This window comes from Myotis brandtii, unplaced genomic scaffold (assembly GCF_000412655.1).
Source record: "Myotis brandtii unplaced genomic scaffold, ASM41265v1 scaffold9, whole genome shotgun sequence".
NCBI classification, from domain to species: domain Eukaryota; kingdom Metazoa; phylum Chordata; class Mammalia; order Chiroptera; family Vespertilionidae; genus Myotis; species Myotis brandtii.
In genome coordinates, this window is record NW_005371693.1 from 1,676,948 (window position 1) to 1,691,494 (window position 14,547).

General features: G+C 41.1%; 1 pseudogene; it reads right to left on the bottom strand.

The window, feature by feature from the left end:
- Positions 1-6,434: 6,434 nt before the first annotated feature.
- On the bottom strand, positions 6,435-8,339 carry LOC106724592 (annotated as a pseudogene).
- Positions 8,340-14,547: the final 6,208 nt, after the last annotated feature.

Genomic DNA, 14,547 nt, shown 5'->3' on the forward strand with positions numbered 1-14,547 from the left:
GTTTGTAAGAAGCAAGGGGCTTTGGAATGAGACAGTTGGATGTGTATCCTGGCTCTGTTGCTTAATAACTGCATGGACCTAGGGGTGTTTCTTATTCTCTGGAAACCTCATTATCCCCATCTGGACATGGCAGCGATAATGCCTACTTCTTTGGATTCCTGGAAGATTAAAGGAGATCCTGCCGTGAGATGCTTAGCAGAACCCTGGCATGTGTTAGGGACTCACTGAGTAGGGTAGGGTCTGGTTCCCGTTTAAGGGGTTCACATGGAAGGTCTGCTGTGATGAAGCGAGGCAGGGACATCTTTGCCCATTTGCACAAAGCTGGGGCAGGATTGGCTTGCATTAGGGGCTCATGGAGTGTTAGTCTGCTTTAGATCCATCACTTACGAGCCAGGTGAGATAACCTCTCTGGGCCCCAGTCTTCTCCCCTCTAAATGAGGAGGAAAATTGTACCTACTTCATCATGTTGCTATAAGGATGCGAAGACTTACTATACACAAAGCAATGAGTAGTTCCTGGCACACAGTAAATGCTCAATAAATGTTGACTATTTTAGTGTATTATACAACTCACTTAACACATTCGAGTGGAATTACAGACAGACTTCCCAGAGGAAGGCGGTTTCTTTTCTACCCCTTTGGTCTTTGGTTCTTACAAATTTTAATAAGATACAAGCCCGGCTGTTGTAGCAGACGTCTTCATGTCATTACAGCTTCCTGCCATTGACACATCCTGGCTGACATTTTAGTAGGTGTAGGAAAAATGTTGTGGTCTGGTCCATGTAGCAAAAATATTTGTGGGAGGCCCCTCTGATTAGCTTTATTATTGCTTTTAATGCACTGCACATGGGCAATCAAACATGCTTGGAAAGAGGCCATATTGGTTTTGAAGACAGATGATCTAAAACTAGCTTTCATTCAATTGTGGACTCGAGAAATTCCAGCTAATGCTTCTAAGAGCTGCCACCAAATATTTTGTGGTATTCTCCCTGTGACTTCCAGTGTTTTTTTTTTTCCCTCTATTCCCAGTCTACACACCCTACTCTGGGTTTCTAAATGATGTAGATATAAAATAACATATCTGAATTTCAATATTTTTGCTTTTACTTTTATAAAAGTTACACATGCACATAGTTTAAAGAGTCAGATTGCAAGACTTATTATGATAAATGTCAATCCTTTACCCAATACCTCCTGCTAGGTCTCAATGTTTATGTTCCCTCCCAGTTCATATGTAGAAGGCTTAACCCCCAATGTGATGGTATTAGGAGGTGAGACCTTTGGTAGATACTTAGGTCAGCAATTTTCAAACTTTTTCATCTCATGGCACACAAACTAATTACTAAAATTTGGCGGCACAGCAAAAAATAGATTTTTTGCTCATCTGACACAAAAAAAGGTATAATTTTGATTCATTCACATCAAACCTCTATTATTGTGTTGGCTCTTGTCATTTTTTAAATTTGGCAATCTTAGGGAATAGAGGTCAGTGTCCCTGACTAAATAGTCAGGTATTGCATTTTTTAAAAATTCTTTAAGCACATCAGTGCAGCACGGCGCATCGGTTGAAAATCGCTGGCTTACGTCATGAAGGTAGAGCCCACATGATGGGATTATATAAGTGCTTTTATATAAGAGTCCACAGAGCTTTCCAGACTTATTCCCCATGTGAGAAGTCAGAGACTCTGAAGAGATCTCTTACCAACCATGTTGGCGCCCTGGTCTCAAACTTCTAGCCTCCAGAACTGTAAGAAACACCGTAAGTTTCTATTGTTTATAAAGCACCCAGTCTATAATAACAACCCAAACAGTTTGAGACACCCTTCCCCCCAACACACTTTCTTGATTCTTAGAGGAAATCAGCTTCAACTGTTTTAACTGTTTCTTTTGGTATTAATTTCCATGATCTCAAAGTAATGTTTTTTAGTGCTCTTTTTAAAATTTCACTATCAGGTATTTTCTGTTTTCTTCCCACTTTTGAAGATGAAACTTTCTCTTTCACCAAACCTGTACCTCACCTACTTTCCAATACCTCTTTCAACATACTGCACATCTTCCCTGTTCTCCCAATACAATTATGTAGTAAACATAGTTATGCTGTTTTAACTATGTAAATGCTAATTGCAACTAGAATTTGTTATCCTATGATTACCTTGCTTTCTTACAAAACTCTGATTTTGCTGGAGTTAATAATGTCTTATTTTCACTTGGTTTTTGCTTTTAATCATTGATAATTCCCAAACTTCCTTCACTTGTTTTAATTTCCTTTCAATATAATCACATTCACTAATGATGCTCTTAATTCATTTTTTGGAACGTTCTCTCTTTCTAATCTCCAATCTGATGATTTCCCTCTATCCTTGAAATCTCCCTTCACTTCATCCTAGCGATCCCCTAGCCCGTGGTCGGCAAACTGCGGCTCGCGAGCCACATGCGGTTCTTTGGCCCCTTGAGTGTGGCTCTTCCTAAGCCTTAGGAGTACCCTAATTAAGTTAATAATGATGTACCTACCTATATAGTTTAAGCTTAAAAAATTTGGCTCTCAAAAGAAATTTTAATCATTGTACTGTTGATATTTGGCTCTGTTGACTAATGAGTTTGCAGACCACTGCTGGCCTAGCCCCTCTGTGGGGTTGGAATCCTGTTTTCTGGTTCCAGAATCTTCATGTTTTCCCTTCTTTTCTAACTTCATTTGTCGGAGAAACTCCTCTAGTAGCATCCTTAGAACGTGCACATGGGAGATGAATGTTTGAGACCATACACATCTCAAAATGTCTTTAGCCTATCCTCACACTTAATAATCTTAGTGTAAATCTCTCAGTTGTGAATAATTTTCCTGAGTCTCTTCAAGGCATTGCCCCATTGTCTTCTACCTTTCAACGTTGACATCGAGATGCCTGAATCCCTGCTCATTCTTGATCTGGTACATGGGAGTTTCTTTTCCCTTTTCTCAACATTTTAGAATCTTTTCTTTGTCTCTGGTGATTGCAACTTCACAAAGATGTGCCTTGTGTGAATCTCTTTTACACTGTGGGGCATTCAGATTCTTTTAATCTGGACATTCATGGTCCTGGGAAATTTTCTTGAGTAATTCATTTGATTATTTCACCTGTATCTCCTTTTACTCTTTTCTTTCTTTCTGGAATTCCAGAACTGTTGTCTATTTTTCTTTTATTATATTTTCTATTTTTCATCTTTATGCACAGCATTCTGGGACATTTTATGACCTTAACTTATAACACTTTTGAGATTTTTATTTCTGATATATCCCAAGGAGTGAAGATTTTTGTTCCCATTGATTTTTAGAGAGAGAGAGTAGAAGGGAGGAGGGAAAGGGGGAGAGAGAGAGACAGACAGAGAGAGAGAGAGAGAGAGAGAGAGAGAAAGAAAACTGGCCCTGACTAGGGGTGGGGATCAAACCTGCAACCCACGTATGTGCCCTTGACCGGGAATCTAACTTAATGACCTTCAGCTTTGCAAGTTAATGCTCTAACCACTGAGCAATGCTGGCCAGGGCTCTGATATATTTTTATTGAATTAAAATGTACATATCATATGATATCATATTTTTAACTTCCAAAAGCTCTTTCTTGATTGTCCCTACTTTCCTTTTTAAAAAAAGAATATGCTTCTTTTACATATTGATGATGTTTTTTTGAAGTGTTCACTTTCCTGCATAGTGTGTCTTCCTTCCTTGTTGCCTTTCTCTGTTTGTTTTGGCCTCTACTTTTTCTGTTAAAGGCTTTTTCCTTGAGAGTCTGCTGATACTTTAAGGGTGGGAGCTAAAAAAAGTTAATTGGATTCTCAATGCTCATGAGGAGGAGGTATTGACTGTAGCTATCTCTGTAGGGTAATCTGGCTGGGCCATTTGTTTGGGAAAACTTCACCTCAATTTTTAAAAATTTTTTCCATAGGTTTGTCAATTTATCTAGAGGATACTGTTCTAGTCTCCACTCTACATGAAAATTCTAGATGCCAGTCTTCTAAGTGAGTGGGGGAAAGCTCGGGATCCCAACTTGCAGAATGTAAATTTTAATTTTAATCCATTTGTTTTCTTGTGGCATCTGGCATCTCTCACTCATAACTGTGCCTTAGATACCCCAATCTAGCAATGCTCTACTTTAGCTTCTGTAGAGAATAAACTTCAGATTTCTGTGAGAATAGGGGAAGGACAGTTGCCTGATTATAGAGAATATGTCTCCCTTTCCTTCTTAAGTGATTTCAACCTACCATCTTGTTTACAGCCCTATCTTTACTCCCAATGCCAGAGATACCTAATGGTAACATCCAAGTCTTTTGGGGATATGGGTAGCAAAATTTGTTCTTGAATTTCCCTGCTGTGGTTTAAGGTTGAGGCTGCTGCATTTTGCAACATGATGGTAGTGCTCATGATTCAGCTTACCCACACCTGCTAAACTCACACCCTTCTTCCTTTGACTTTCCAGCTTCCCAAATTTTGTTTCTTCTTCCACTATTTTGTCCTTGTAGATTTATTCCCTAAATTTCTTCACCCTTATTTTTTTGAGATTTCAAGAGATATTGGAGAACTTGCATGTTTCAACCCATTTATAACTGAAAACCATGATTGAGAAATTTTTTTTTTCAGAATCAAAATCTGGAACATTGATGTGAATGAGTATGGTATTATTTCAAGTGGTTGCATCATTGGACTACCTGCTTATTTTAACTAAACTGCTACTAGCTAGCACAGTTGTTTTTTTTTTTTGAACCCTCTTTTGTAATTGCCTTCATAACCCACAACATATTCCTTTGAATTTATGCAAAGGTAAGAATTTTATATTTCAAAAGATTTGATTTTTATTGATTTCAGAGAGGAAGGGACAGGGAGAGAGAGATAGAAACATCAATGATGAGAGAGAATCATTGATTGGCTGCCTCCTGCACACCCCCCACCGGGGACGGAGCCTGAAACTCTGGCATGTGCCCTTGACTAGAATCGAACTTGGGGCCCTTCAGTCCATAGGCCGACACTCTATCCACTGAGCCAAACCAGCCAGGGCCAAAAGATTTGATTTTTAAAAGCACCCAAATGCCACATGGAAAGTAGGCTTGTAAAAAAGGCGAATGATAAACCTTGGCTTTCATTTTAAAATATCTTGCTGATTCTGTAATGGACACAAAGTCATAAAATTATGTTTTGAGAGTAGTATAGATTGTAGGAGTGGGGGAGATTTCTCAATTGCTTGAGACTGAAGTTTTGACTGGCCATGTTTTGAACAAGGATGTCATTACTGAAATGGTTCATAGCCTCCTAATATCAACATCAAATTGTGTTCATAAACACAGGGGTTTTTTTTGCTTTTTCCCCCGTTGTATTGAGATATAATTGACGTATAACATTGTATAAGTTTAAGGTGTACAACATGATTTGATATATGTATTTATTGTAAAATGATTACCACAATTAGTTACTGTTCATTACCTCACACAGTTATAATTATTTCCTTATATGGAATTGTTAACTATAGTCCATCATAGTTGTACATTACATTACCAGAACTTATTTTCACTTCTTATATAAAGATTCTCTTTATTATACCCATATTGGCCAAACCACTTAAACCCTTACAAGATAATATTGAAAACATTTCCAGTTTAGAATCTTAGAGCTGGAAGTGTTTGTAAAGATGGTTCAATTCATATTCATAGATGAAGATACAAAGGCCAAAACTGTGAATTGATTTACTTGCCCAGATTCACATACTAGAACCCAGATGTTGATTCTAATCTCAAATAGAAGTGAAATAGTTTTACGTATTTTTAAGAATAGTTTGGGTGAGAGTTGATTGTTTAAGATCTTTATGAGCAAAGTGAATAGGTTTCTGTTTTTCTCTTTTTATGCTGCAGAGGTGGATAACTGTGTTTTGTCTTTTTCCAAAGTAAAAGGGCAAAGATATGAACAGGGTATGAAAATGAAATCCAGCTCTGGCTGGTTTGGCTTGGTGCATAGAGCGTCGGCCTGGGGACTGAAGGGTCCCAGGTTTGATTCCAGTCAAGGGCACATGCCTGGGTTGTGGGCTCGATCCCTGTTGCCGGGAAGGGGGGGGGGTGCGTGCAAGAGGCAGCTGATCAATGATTCTCTCTCATCATTGATGTTTCTATCTCTCTTTCCCTCTCCCTTCCTCTCTGAAATCAATAAAAATTATTTTTTAAAAATGAAATCCAGATTTGTAATAAAGAAAAATACATAGAAAAATGACAAGAGTCACCCAGATTTGGTGAGCAGAAAAAAAGAGCCTTGAATGAAAAATTATTATTTATTTATTTTTATTTTTTAAATGTCTTTTTCCAATTGCTTTATTACACATGCTAAAGATCACCAGCCCACCCATCATGCCCCTCTACCACTAACAGCCTCATTGCAGGGATGGGGGGAAGGGGAAGGATCTGACAGAAATGACAGTAGTGAGTCCCTTAGTATGGGATCTGGTACACTGAGGTGTGGTCGTAGAACCCTGTGATGACCCGGCAGTTGTTAGGGGACACGTCACATCATGTGACAGAGGTGGTCTGGGTAACTGGAAAACCATGTTCCCATAGGCATGCTGTAGATGCTGACCAGGTTGTCCATCCCAGTGCTCACCCACCACTGGCTGAGAGGGAAGAACTTGAGACTGAGGACGGTGCTGTCCTTATAACCCTCCATGTGTTTCTGCCCCGGCCTCCCCAGTGGGTGGGCTGCAGTTATAGCTGGCCATTGGCTGTGCCCACCACAACCCAGTTGTCCCAGGGGTTGGGGGGCAGGCTTATTATCTGAGACTCAAATTGGTATTCCTGGGGCTCCCTGACAGTCCTCAGGTCCCAGCACTATAAGCAGGTGTCCAAACCTCCCATCCAGATGTCCTGGTCTTTGACAGGTCCCTGACCACACTCTGGTGCCGCAGGTCCCGGATCCTGATGGTGCCATCAGTGAAGTAAGCGAAGGCCAGGCTGTCCTCCAGGTTGGCAGCCAGGGCCTGGCAGTGAGACTTGCAGAGGGTAGCTCATCTCTTATGTGCAGGGATGTTGCCATCAGGTTCCACATGCTCACACCAGCCAAGCTGTGGGCAGCCATCAGCAGGGTAGCGTTGTTAGAGAAGAGGAGGCAGGTGCGTGCACAGGTAGGTCCTGTGGGTCTGTGCACACAGGTGGCTGTTGTGGAACCTGTCCTCCACCATCTAGCCCAGTGATGGTGAACCTTTTGAGCTCGGCGTGTCAGCATTTTGAAAAACCCTAACTTAACTCGGATGCCGTGTCACATATAGAAATTTTTTGATATTTGCAACCATAGTAAAACAAAGACTTATATTTTTGATATTTATTTTATATATTTAAATGCCATTTAACAAAGAAAAATCAACCAAAAGAATGAGTTCGTGTGTCAGAGGTGTCATAGGTTCGCCATCACTGATCTAGCTGATCAAGCTCCACACTTTGACTCCATCTCTGCCACAGGTGAACACGTGCCACATGAAGCTTCTGACGGCTGTGGCCAGCACAGGCTTCCTATGTTTTAGCATCCACGTCCCCATTCTGTGTGGGACAGCCAACTTCGTGGATTGCCAGGGCAAGGTATTCAGCCTCTTCCACATGTCTTTGAAGTCGTTGGGGTCCCAGCATATGGGTTTCAGAAAGGTACAGGCTCTACAGCAGGCTCCTGGGCCACGCAGGAGAGCATCACCCCGGGTGCCCTGCCTGGCTCTGTGCTCCCTTCTTAGAACCCAAGCATCTTCGGTACAGGACTCTGCTCCAAAGTAGCATGGTCCTGGGTCCTGGCCTTCCAGGTCTGGCACCTGTCTGTCAGCCTGTGTCTCGGTTGGTCCACTTTATCATGGGTCCCAGCAAAAATCTGCCAGAGTTGCTGGGTTAGAATATCTTTCCCAAGTTGGGGTTCAGAGTCCCAGGATGGCAGCAGGTCTAGCTGATAGACTGGGGAGCCATCCATGCCAGATAGCTGCTGGGCCCAGTCAGATGACCTCATGGCCATGACGTCTTCGAAGTTTGGCCTCTGAAGACTAGAGGGCTGTAGGTGTCAGGAAGCCTTGTGGCTGGCTCTGTCCCCGGGAGTCCTAGTAAGCCTCCCCTGACTAGAAGCCCAGGAGTTGGCTGCAGGTCTCCATGATTTGTAGGAAATGTTGTGCCTGGCTGTGATGTTCCTGTAGATCCTGCTGAGTCTTTGGAGAAAGTAGTAAATGCTCTCCACCTGTGCCGGCAAGTGAGGGGGGAATGGAACTGCTTCTTGAGCTGATCCAGGGTGGCTCCATGATGAGCCAAAGTTCCTGGGGGCCTCACCATCCTTGGAGGGTGCCTCTGGGGGCTGAGAGGGACACAAGCGGTCATCTTCAGGCAGTACTCTTGCCTAGGATGGAGGCTTAGAAGCAGCATGAAGGAAGCTGTGGGGGGCAGCCAAGTTCAGGTCAAGAGGAATCACCTGAAAATTATTATTTATAAAAGAAAACCATTCCTGTCTTCACTCATTAGCTAGAGGACATAGCATGCTCTCTGATGTTGAGGAGGGGAAAACCTCGTTGGCTTCCTTCTCAAACAGCAGAGGAACCTGTGAGAGGGCAGCTGCCCTTTGAGTGCTTATAACACCCTTGTCTCCTACCTGGGAGCCAGAGAACAAACAGGCTGAAGGCCAAAAATAACCATTAGTAGGCAAACACATTGCTTTTGGGTCTGAAGTCATCTGTAGCCTCAAAACTATAGCGAGATGCACAACTTTTGTCTGAATTTGCTCATGAAATTAATTGACCAAACAATCCATTTGGCTGGGAAAAAGATGCTAATTGAACTGACTTGACCAGTTCATAAAGCAGCTTTGAGCCTGTGGGGTACAGCCCCGGCCACTGGTATCTCTTGCTGCACTTATCAGCAGAGATGGTTTCAATTTGCATAATGTAAGAAAAAGGAGCTCAACGGAATGCACAGGGTTCTGCGTCTCTACATGAGCAGTTAACAAATTAGCACAGGGGAAGCTTTTGCAAATGAGAGATTAAATTTCTTTGTTTATGTTGGAAATCTCCCTCTGTCTCTGTCAGCAAAAGCGCAATAACATTCCTTCCGTGTTGGGCTGGCTTTCAGTTCCTTTGTTATTTTTATTTCTTTTGTTCTTGCTATGGGCCTTTAGAGTGACCATCTCTCTCATTAGGGTAGGGTTCCTGGGGGAGGGATGGGGGTGGAGTGGAGGTAGGGTTGCCGGATAAAATACAGTGCCCAGTATAATCTGAATTACAAACAACGAGTAATTAAAAAAATATATAATTTTATTGATTTCAGAGAGGAAGGGAGAGGGAGAGAGAGAGATAAAAACATCAATGATGAGAAAGAATCATTGATTGGCTGCCACCTACACACCCTCCACTGGGGATTGAGCCTATAACCCAGGCACGTGTCTGGATCAGGAATCGAATGGTGACCTCGTGCTTCATAGGTTGATGCTCAACCACTGGGCAGTAATTTTTAAAAGATGTATAAGTATATCCCAAATATTGCATGGGACACACTTATACCAAAAAAGTATACCTTGCCTACTTGACATTTTTATTTGCTAAATTTGGGTAGCACCAGAGTTTCCTAGGGTTGTAAGAAAAGGCTGCTTTTCCTACCCTCTTCCTCTTTGCCTGGGACAGACTGTATTTTAACATGCATCTGAGACTTGATTTCCAAGGGCTGGGACCAGGATGAGGAGAGTGAAGCAGGAAAATTCTGCCACTGGACACAGCCAGGGTCAGGCACAAAACCAGTAATTGAGATAGAGAATACTTTAACGTGCCCTGGCTGGTGTGGCTCAGTTAGAGTGTTGTTGCATACACCAAAAGGTTGTGGGTTTGATCCCCGGGCAGGGCACATGCCCAGGCTGTGGGTTCAGGGTTTATATGGGTGTGTCTGGGTACCTATGGGTGCATATGGGAGGCAACGGCTTGCTGTTTCTCTCTTTTTCTCTCTAAAATTAATAAAAAACATATACTTGGGTGAGGATTAAAAAGAAAAATACTTTAATATCATATTTTAAAAAATTAAAATAAAAACAATCCTGTCTTTGTTTATAATTTTTCTTATTTTAATCATTGATATTATAATTTTCATAGTTTTCTCACAAATATGCATTTTATATTAATTTTTACTTTTAAAATATTGCATTAAAATATTCTATATCTTGAATACAGAGGTTCTTTTGCACCCTTAACATTTACATCTTAGGTGGTGAGTGGCAGGAATGTTTAATGTAAGGTTGTAGTCTCACTAAGACCAGAGTTTTAGAATTAAAATATTAGTTTTTCACCTTATTTGACTTCTATTTTCATATAGGTTTGAAGAAGCCTGTGGTCTTTCCTTATCAGTTTTAATATATTGGTTATTTCGATCTTGAGTGAAGTTTCTTACCTCCATTGCCCCAACCTCTGTCTAGGCAGATACCTTTTGGTCCTGACTTTTTTCTTCCTTTTATTTATTTTTGGTTAATCCTCACCTGAGGATATATTTTCCATTGATCTTTAGAGAGAGTGGAAGGGAAGGGAGAGACAGAGAGTGAGAAACATCGATGTGAGAGAGACACATCGATTGGTTGCCTCCTGCACATACTCCAACCAGAACCCAGCCTGCAACCAAGCTTCCTACCCTTGACTGAAATCAAACCTGAGACCCTTCAGTCCTCAAGCTGCCACTCTATCCACTGAGCCAAATTGGCTGGGGCTTGACTTTCTTCTTTCAAGGCAATAAAGATTCCTGTCTCTCTCATTGCTTTAGACATGAGGTGAAGACCCTGGCTGTGTCTAGTGGCAGAGGTTTCCTGAAGAAGTTTGGAGAGACGTTGGGCTTAGATGCAGGGGGGCAGGATTGATGACTATTGAACTTTAATATCATCTTACTGAGTATTTAAAAAGCAAATTAAACCCACAATGACATATCATCTCACACCTGCCAGAATGGCTATCATCAATAAATTAACAAACAAGTTTTGCCGAAACCGGTTTGGCTCAGTGGATAGAGCATCGGCCTGCGGACTGAAAGGTCCCAGGTTCGATTCTGGTCAAGGGCATGTACCTGGGTTGCGGGCACATCCCCTGTAGGAGATGTGCAGGAGGCGGCTGATCAATGTTTCTCTCTCATCGATGTTTCTAACTCTCTATCTCTCTCCCTTCCTCTCTGTAAAAAAATCAATAAAATATATTAAAAAAAACTACAAAAAACAAACAAACAAGTTTTATCTTAACTGGTTTGGCTCAATGGATAGAGCATCAGCCTGAGTACTGAAGAGTCCCGAGTTCGATTCCAGTCAAAGGCACGTACCTCAGTTGCAGGCTCAATCCCTGGCCCTGGTTGGGTCTCATGCGGGAGGCGACCAATAGATGTGTCTCTCTGATGTCGATGTTTTTCTCTCTGTGTCTCCCCCCCTCCCTTCTACTCACTCTAAAAATCAATGGAAAAATATCCCCTCAGGTGAGGATTAATAAAAACATCAAAACAACAACAACAAAAAGTGTTGTTGAGGATGTGGAGAAAAGGGAACACTTGTGCACTGTTGGTGGGATTGCAAATTGGTGCAGCCACTATGGAAAATTGTATGGAGGTTCTTTAAAAAATTAAAAATGAAACTGCCCTATGACCTAGCAATTCCTCTTCTGGGAATATATCTAAAGAAACTTAAAACACTAATTTGAAAGAATATATGTTTCACTATGTTCAGGGCAGCATTATTTACAATAGCCAGGATTTGGAAGCAGCCCGAAGTAGATGAGTGGATAAAAAAGCTGTGGAATACTACTCGGCTGTAAAAAAGAAGGACATATTACCTTTTGTGACAGGATGGATAGACCTAGAGGACATTATGCTGAGTGAAATAAGTCAGATAGAGAAAGACAAATACCGTCTGATTTAACTTACATGTGGAATCTAAAGAACAAAATAAACTAACATGCAAAACAGAAACAGACTTGTAGATACAGATGAGAGGGGGGTAAGGAGGCTGAATGAAAAAGGTGAAGGGATTAAGAAGTACAAAATTGGTAGTTAGAAAATAGCTATGGGATGTAAAGTACAGCAGAGGGAATAGAGTCGATAATATTGCACTATGTATGGTGCCAGGTGGGTACTACTAGTAGAATTATTGGAGGGATTACTTTGTAAATTATATAATTATCTAACCACTATGCTATACATCTAAAATTAATAAAAAATGATATTGAGTGTATACTTTAAGTAAAAAATAAAATAAAATAAACTAGTAAATGCTATTTACTGGTTTCAATATTGAAAAATGTGTTCTCTACTTACCTATTTAGCAACCACTTGACAGTGAACTTCCTCTCCTTTGGGGAGACTTTAGCACTGCATTTAGTAGGATTATTTTTGAAAGTGACAAAATCCATCATTCTGGAAGACATTTTTTGAGAAAGGCATAGGGCATTGAGTCATCTCCTTTCTTTCATGCTCAAGTTTCTCCTTCTGTCCTCAGAAAGTTCTTTCCCAGACCAGCTTAGGCTATGCCACCTTGACAAAAATATTCCATTACCTCTAGGTGACCTTTTTCTGAGACTTGGGAATGGAGTGTTTCAACTATAGGTCAGGCACTGGGTGACTTTACTGGTGCTCCCTGAAAGACAAGGCTGATGAATAGCATTTGAACCCTGTTTCCCTAATCCTTCAGGCAGAATGAGAGGCTCTCCATAAGGGTAATCCTGAGTGATTCATGATGCCTGCTTCAGCACAGTCACACATCGTATAAATACAAATTGACAGTTCGCACACTGGCCTCATGGTGGTATTTACTTAAAACCCTCTCAAGTACACTCCCAATGGCGGCCGCGGGGACAGCTCGCTGGTTAAGGCTACAAACAAAGGCACCAATTTGCTGTATCCAGCCTCCAGAACCAGCCTTTTGAACACTCAGCTCTCTTTTTGTGCCACTTGGCACTTAACACCCATTAGGTCAGGCAATTGGCTTGTTAGTTGATTGCAAGGATAGTCATTAAAAATAAACAAACAAAAAGGTAGTAAACTGAGATCTGTGGATCATTACTCTGGCTGTCCTGAAGTTTTGAAGGTGGAGCAAAAAAAAAAAAAAAAATGGAGACAACGGAATAGTAAAGAGGTGGGAAATAGGTGGGCTACTTAACAACCTGTTAAGAGAGAGTTTGAGATACTTGAGAACACAAATAAAGCCCTAATCAGTGAACGTGTAAATAGAAAAAACTCATATAGAAACCCCCAAGAAAATATTTACTTCCATTATTTTACAAAAAATCTTGTAGGTAATAATGAAAAACCAGTAAGCAAATGCCAACTGTTGTTGATGGATATTAGTGTTTTCAATGTTGGCAATCCCACTGCTTCAAAGAAAAGGTCAAAAACAGAAACACTGTTCATTTAGAGCAACGTGAAGGTCATCCACACAGCAGCATCTGGACTGCTAACCTTGGACTCAGGAGGAAAAACATATGAAGCAGGATTTGGAGAAGAGTGGAATTTACGTAAATAAAGGCAGAACCAACTCAGAACTGCCTCAACACCAGCTTTTACGCAGGCTCCTTTGGTGGTTAAATGTGGTGTGAAATAACCTTTTTAATGGTCCTGGGGAGCCTTGATTTCCTTTTTGTGTAAGCCCATTATGTGTTCACTTGAAAGGACTCCTTTCTGGTTTTCCCTGACATCCACCCTAAGGCTTCCCCCTTTCTTGTCCGGAGCATGAAGCAGCACCCTTTGGAGACCAGGGAGGAAGGAAAAAGCCACCTAAGCAGACAGAGAGCTGGCGAGGCTCCAGGCCAAAGGCCTCCAGGAGGGAGCTGTGTTCTTCAAATCACCTGTTTTTACCCTTTGTGAATAACCATGATATTATTTTATTACTATTATTAGTTGATAATTCCCTTTTACCATTTGGATCATCCCTTGGCTTATACTCGCTACACTAAAGTTTAGAAAGTAGAACAAAAAATAAATCAAGGCTATAGAATAGTAACAGAGGTGGAAAAGGATGAGCAACTAATAACATGCTAAGAGAGTTGCAGACACTCAAGCATGAATAAAGCCCTAATATGTGTTGTTGACACAGTGCCACATCAGAGACCAACAATTTGTTTACTGGGTTCTGTCAGGTGCATAAACAATCTTCTAAGTGAAAATGACAATCAAGGTACCTTCAGTTTCTGATTGGTTTGATTTGCTAATGGCTTGTTTGGTTTGAAAGTACTCCCAGGAAAAGAGACCAAAGTCTTATAGTTTATATCAAACATAATTTTACCATTTCTAAGTGAGTACTTACACTATTTAGTTCAACAGAACCTGAAGATAAAATATACCAAAAACACAATATTTTTCTCTTAAAAATTTTATTTATTTATTTATTTATTTATTTATTTATTGGTACACCGTTCCCAGAAGTACTGCAATACCGGGTCGATGTATGGAAAGGATGGAGCAAGCTCCTATTCCAACTCCTAGCTTAAAAAAATCTATCGAGAAAGCCGGGGAGGGTTGAGGGGCGGGAGGGGAGGGGTAAAAGATCAACCGAAGGACTTGTATGCATGCATATAAGCATAACCAATGGACA